Genomic DNA, 7622 nt, shown 5'->3' with positions numbered 1-7622 from the left:
CTCATTCATACTTTAAAATGTTCGTCTTACTGTGGACATGTTTGCCTGAAAAGGAATCTTTGAAATGTTGCATAGTTTTAGAATTGTACTCCTTTAAAAGTTCAGAGATTTAGAATGGAGGCGGATGGAAGGTTTTGGGACCTCAAAAAAACACTTTCACCTAGAAACTCCATTCACAGTTCAAAAAATCCACCTTACTGTGGACATGCATGCTTGAGATTTTTTATTTTGAAATCATTTGTAGTTTTGGAGATATTTAACTTTAAGCGCCCCATTCATTGTCGATGCGGCAATGGACATTTAAAGGCAGGCTTACAACTACATACTTATGCCTAGTAACCTCATTCATACTTTAAAATGTTCGTCTTACTGTGGACATGTTTGCCTGAAAAGGAATCTTTGAAATGTTGCATAGTTTTAGAATTGTACTCCTTTAAAAGTTCAGAGATTTAGAATGGAGGCGGATGGAAGGTTAGGGTTAGGATTAAGGGACCTCAAAAAAACACTTTCACCTAGAAACTCCATTCACAGTTCAAAAAATCCACCTTACTGTGGACATGCATGCTTGAGATTTTTTATTTTGAAATCATTTGTAGTTTTGGAGATATTTAACTTTAAGCGCCCCATTCATTGTCGATGCGGCAATGGACATTTAAAGGCAGGCTTACAACTACATACTTATGCCTAGTAACCTCATTCATACTTTAAAATGTTCGTCTTACTGTGGACATGTTTGCCTGAAAAGGAATCTTTGAAATGTTGCATAGTTTTAGAATTGTACTCCTTTAAAAGTTCAGAGATTTAGAATGGAGGCGGATGGAAGGTTAGGGTTAGGATTAAGGGACCTCAAAAAAACACTTTCACCTAGAAACTCCATTCACAGTTCAAAAAATCCACCTTACTGTGGACATGCATGCTTGAGATTTTTTATTTTGAAATCATTTGTAGTTTTGGAGATATTTAACTTTAAGCGCCCCATTCATTGTCGATGCGGCAATGGACATTTAAAGGCAGGCTTACAACTACATACTTATGCCTAGTAACCTCATTCATACTTTAAAATGTTCGTCTTACTGTGGACATGTTTGCCTGAAAAGGAATCTTTGAAATGTTGCATAGTTTTAGAATTGTACTCCTTTAAAAGTTCAGAGATTTAGAATGGAGGCGGATGGAAGGTTTTGGGACCTCAAAAAAACACTTTCACCTAGAAACTCCATTCACAGTTCAAAAAATCCACCTTACTGTGGACATGCATGCTTGAGATTTTTTATTTTGAAATCATTTGTAGTTTTGGAGATATTTAACTTTAAGCGCCCCATTCATTGTCGATGCGGCAATGGACATTTAAAGGCAGGCTTACAACTACATACTTATGCCTAGTAACCTCATTCATACTTTAAAATGTTCATCTTACTGTGGACATGTTTGCCTGAAAAGGAATCTTTGAAATGTTGCATAGTTTTAGAATTGTACTCCTTTAAAAGTTCAGATATTTAGAATGGAGGCGGATGGAAGGTTTTGGGACCTCAAAAAAACACTTTCACCTAGAAACTCCATTCACAGTTCAAAAAATCCACCTTACTGTGGACATGCATGCTTGAGATTTTTTATTTTGAAATCATTTGTAGTTTTGGAGATATTTAACTTTAAGCGCCTCATGCATTGTCGATGGCAATGGATATTTAAAGGGAAAAGGGTACAAACTTTGGCAGGCTAAGTTAACAGAACAAGTCAGAACCTCTGTGGTGCAGTGGTTTAGATACAGGACTTGCAACCAGAAGGTTACAAGTTCAAATCCATCCAGGACAGGTATTCGACTCTTGCACCTTTATCTGATCTTTCACTGAAGTGCGTGCAAGAGACCATAGAAAGTGTGTACCATGGTGGAGCAGTGGTTAAGATTCAGGCCTTGCACACTGAAGGACCTGAGTTCAAATCCCGCAAGGACATCTTTCTAACTTTTACCTGGGGCGTTTACCTTTATATAATCTTTCAGAAAATTACATGCAAGTCAACAGAACAGGTAAGAACCTCTGTGGTGCAGTGGTTTAGATGCAGGACTTGTAACCAGAAGGTTCCCGGTTCAAAACTAACTGGGGCACTTTTTTTCCCCCCCAAGACTCAAGACCCAAAAGAGTCTTGAGTCGAACCAATTACTCCCGCGGACACATCAAATTTCTCGTTTGAGCCTTGAGCCCGAAGACTCAAGGCCCAAAAGAGAAATTTGATGTCTCCGCGGGAGTAATTGGTTCGACTCAAGACCCAAAAGAAGGTGAACTGACTGTAAAGATTCAAAATGTCATATATAGAATAGAAACCCCATTCAAACTTTAAAATGTTCATCCTAATATGGACATTTTTGCCTGAAAAGGGATCTTTGAAATGTTTCATTGTTTTAGAATAGTACTCCTTTAAAAGTTCAGAGATTTATAATGGAGGTCGATGGAAGATTTTGGGACCTCAAAAAAAAACTTTCACCTAGAAACTCCATTCATATCAATTGTGCTCCACCTTACTGTGGACATGCATGCTTGAGATTTTTTCTTTGAAATCATTTGTAGTTTGGGAGATATTCAACTTTAAGCGCCCAATGCATTGTCAATGCGGCAATGGACATTTAAAGGCAGGCTTACAACTACATACTTACGCCTAGTACATTGGGTCACTATCGAAACGAAAGTTGGTCACTACCGAAACGAAAGTTAAATCCGAAAAAATCACTAAGTGTGGAGGCCAAAATCGTCCCCCCGAAAACCTGTTAGGAGTACGTTTCAGGCAATTTAGAGTTGATTGGTAGTACTTTGTAGTGACACTTTTTTTGGTCCCTAACATTCATCGAGCTCTGGACTTAGTAAATGTATTTTTCACCATAGTAACCTCATTCATACTTTAAAATGTTCATCGTACTGTGGACATGTTTGCCTGAAAAGGAATCTTTGAAATGTTGCATAGTTTTAGAATTGTACTCCTTTAAAAGTTCAGAGATTTAGAATGGAGGCGGATGGAAGGTCTTGGGACTTCAAAAAAACACTTTCACCTAGAAACTCCATTCACAGTTCAAAAAATCCACCTTACTGTGGACATGCATGCTTGAGATTTTTTTTTTTTAAATCATTTGTAGTTTTGGAGATATTTAACTTTAAGCGCCCCATTCATTGTCGATGCGGCAATGGACATTTAAAGGCAGGCTTACAACTACATACTTATGCCTAGTAACCTCATTCATACTTTAAAATGTTCATCTTACTGTGGACATGTTTGCCTGAAAAGGAATCTTTGAAATGTTGCATAGTTTTAGAATTGTACTCCTTTAAAAGTTCAGAGATTTAGAATGGAGGCGGATGGAAGGTTTTGGGACCTCAAAAAAACACTTTCACCTAGAAACTCCATTCACAGTTCAAAAAATCCACCTTACTGTGGACATGCATGCTTGAGATTTTTTATTTTGAAATCATTTGTAGTTTTGGAGATATTTAACTTTAAGCGCCCCATTCATTGTCGATGCGGCAATGGACATTCAAAGGCAGGCTTACAACTACATACTTATGCCTAGTAACCTCATTCATACTTTAAAATGTTCGTCTTACTGTGGACATGTTTGCCTGAAAAGGAATCTTTGAAATGTTGCATAGTTTTAGAATTGTACTCCTTTAAAAGTTCAGAGATTTAGAATGGAGGCGGATGGAAGGTTAGGGTTAGGATTAAGGGACCTCAAAAAAACACTTTCACCTAGAAACTCCATTCACAGTTCAAAAAATCCACCTTACTGTGGACATGCATGCTTGAGATTTTTTATTTTGAAATCATTTGTAGTTTTGGAGATATTTAACTTTAAGCGCCCCATTCATTGTCGATGCGGCAATGGACATTTAAAGGCAGGCTTACAACTACATACTTATGCCTAGTAACCTCATTCATACTTTAAAATGTTCGTCTTACTGTGGACATGTTTGCCTGAAAAGGAATCTTTGAAATGTTGCATAGTTTTAGAATTGTACTCCTTTAAAAGTTCAGAGATTTAGAATGGAGGCGGATGGAAGGTTTTGGGACCTCAAAAAAACACTTTCACCTAGAAACTCCATTCACAGTTCAAAAAATCCACCTTACTGTGGACATGCATGCTTGAGATTTTTTATTTTGAAATCATTTGTAGTTTTGGAGATATTTAACTTTGAGCGCCCCATTCATTGTCGATGCGGCAATGGACATTTAAAGGCAGGCTTACAACTACATACTTATGCCTAGTAACCTCATTCATACTTTAAAATGTTCGTCTTACTGTGGACATGTTTGCCTGAAAAGGAATCTTTGAAATGTTGCATAGTTTTAGAATTGTACTCCTTTAAAAGTTCAGAGATTTAGAATGGAGGCGGATGGAAGGTTTTGGGACCTCAAAAAAACACTTTCACCTAGAAACTCCATTCACAGTTCAAAAAATCCACCTTACTGTGGACATGCATGCTTGAGATTTTTTATTTTGAAATCATTTGTAGTTTTGGAGATATTTAACTTTGAGCGCCCCATTCATTGTCGATGCGGCAATGGACATTTAAAGGCAGGCTTACAACTACATACTTATGCCTAGTAACCTCATTCATACTTTAAAATGTTCGTCTTACTGTGGACATGTTTGCCTGAAAAGGAATCTTTGAAATGTTGCATAGTTTTAGAATTGTACTCCTTTAAAAGTTCAGAGATTTAGAATGGAGGCGGATGGAAGGTTTTGGGACCTCAAAAAAACACTTTCACCTAGAAACTCCATTCACAGTTCAAAAAATCCACCTTACTGTGGACATGCATGCTTGAGATTTTTTATTTTGAAATCATTTGTAGTTTTGGAGATATTTAACTTTAAGCGCCCCATTCATTGTCGATGCGGCAATGGACATTTAAAGGCAGGCTTACAACTACATACTTATGCCTAGTAACCTCATTCATACTTTAAAATGTTCGTCTTACTGTGGACATGTTTGCCTGAAAAGGAATCTTTGAAATGTTGCATAGTTTTAGAATTGTACTCCTTTAAAAGTTCAGAGATTTAGAATGGAGGCGGATGGAAGGTTTTGGGACCTCAAAAAAACACTTTCACCTAGAAACTCCATTCACAGTTCAAAAAATCCACCTTACTGTGGACATGCATGCTTGAGATTTTTTATTTTGAAATCATTTGCAGTTTTGGAGATATTTAACTTTAAGCGCCCCATTCATTGTCGATGCGGCAATGGACATTTAAAGGCAGGCTTACAACTACATACTTATGCCTAGTAACCTCATTCATACTTTAAAATGTTCGTCTTACTGTGGACATGTTTGCCTGAAAAGGAATCTTTGAAATGTTGCATAGTTTTAGAATTGTACTCCTTTAAAAGTTCAGAGATTTAGAATGGAGGCGGATGGAAGGTTAGGGTTAGGATTAAGGGACCTCAAAAAAACACTTTCACCTAGAAACTCCATTCACAGTTCAAAAAATCCACCTTACTGTGGACATGCATGCTTGAGATTTTTTATTTTGAAATCATTTGTAGTTTTGGAGATATTTAACTTTAAGCGCCCCATTCATTGTCGATGCGGCAATGGACATTTAAAGGCAGGCTTACAACTACATACTTATGCCTAGTAACCTCATTCATACTTTAAAATGTTCGTCTTACTGTGGACATGTTTGCCTGAAAAGGAATCTTTGAAATGTTGCATAGTTTTAGAATTGTACTCCTTTAAAAGTTCAGAGATTTAGAATGGAGGCGGATGGAAGGTTTTGGGACCTCAAAAAAACACTTTCACCTAGAAACTCCATTCACAGTTCAAAAAATCCACCTTACTGTGGACATGCATGCTTGAGATTTTTTATTTTGAAATCATTTGTAGTTTTGGAGATATTTAACTTTAAGCGCCCCATTCATTGTCGATGCGGCAATGGACATTTAAAGGCAGGCTTACAACTACATACTTATGCCTAGTAACCTCATTCATACTTTAAAATGTTCGTCTTACTGTGGACATGTTTGCCTGAAAAGGAATCTTTGAAATGTTGCATAGTTTTAGAATTGTACTCCTTTAAAAGTTCAGAGATTTAGAATGGAGGCGGATGGAAGGTTAGGGTTAGGATTAAGGGACCTCAAAAAAACACTTTCACCTAGAAACTCCATTCACAGTTCAAAAAATCCACCTTACTGTGGACATGCATGCTTGAGATTTTTTATTTTGAAATCATTTGTAGTTTTGGAGATATTTAACTTTGAGCGCCCCATTCATTGTCGATGCGGCAATGGACATTTAAAGGCAGGCTTACAACTACATACTTATGCCTAGTAACCTCATTCATACTTTAAAATGTTCGTCTTACTGTGGACATGTTTGCCTGAAAAGGAATCTTTGAAATGTTGCATAGTTTTAGAATTGTACTCCTTTAAAAGTTCAGAGATTTAGAATGGAGGCGGATGGAAGGTTTTGGGACCTCAAAAAAACACTTTCACCTAGAAACTCCATTCACAGTTCAAAAAATCCACCTTACTGTGGACATGCATGCTTGAGATTTTTTATTTTGAAATCATTTGTAGTTTTGGAGATATTTAACTTTAAGCGCCCCATTCATTGTCGATGCGGCAATGGACATTTAAAGGCAGGCTTACAACTACATACTTATGCCTAGTAACCTCATTCATACTTTAAAATGTTCGTCTTACTGTGGACATGTTTGCCTGAAAAGGAATCTTTGAAATGTTGCATAGTTTTAGAATTGTACTCCTTTAAAAGTTCAGAGATTTAGAATGGAGGCGGATGGAAGGTTAGGGTTAGGATTAAGGGACCTCAAAAAAACACTTTCACCTAGAAACTCCATTCACAGTTCAAAAAATCCACCTTACTGTGGACATGCATGCTTGAGATTTTTTATTTTGAAATCATTTGTAGTTTTGGAGATATTTAACTTTGAGCGCCCCATTCATTGTCGATGCGGCAATGGACATTTAAAGGCAGGCTTACAACTACATACTTATGCCTAGTAACCTCATTCATACTTTAAAATGTTCGTCTTACTGTGGACATGTTTGCCTGAAAAGGAATCTTTGAAATGTTGCATAGTTTTAGAATTGTACTCCTTTAAAAGTTCAGAGATTTAGAATGGAGGCGGATGGAAGGTTTTGGGACCTCAAAAAAACACTTTCACCTAGAAACTCCATTCACAGTTCAAAAAATCCACCTTACTGTGGACATGCATGCTTGAGATTTTTTATTTTGAAATCATTTGTAGTTTTGGAGATATTTAACTTTAAGCGCCCCATTCATTGTCGATGCGGCAATGGACATTTAAAGGCAGGCTTACAACTACATACTTATGCCTAGTAACCTCATTCATACTTTAAAATGTTCGTCTTACTGTGGACATGTTTGCCTGAAAAGGAATCTTTGAAATGTTGCATAGTTTTAGAATTGTACTCCTTTAAAAGTTCAGAGATTTAGAATGGAGGCGGATGGAAGGTTAGGGTTAGGATTAAGGGACCTCAAAAAAACACTTTCACCTAGAAACTCCATTCACAGTTCAAAAAATCCACCTTACTGTGGACATGCATGCTTGAGATTTTTTATTTTGAAATCATTTGTAGTTTTGGAGATATTTAACTTTA

Source organism: Gymnoscopelus microlampas, assembly GCF_963454915.1.
Source record: "Gymnoscopelus microlampas genome assembly, chromosome: 16".
Lineage (NCBI taxonomy): Eukaryota > Metazoa > Chordata > Actinopteri > Myctophiformes > Myctophidae > Gymnoscopelus > Gymnoscopelus microlampas.
Note: the sequence above shows the minus strand (reverse complement) of the source record.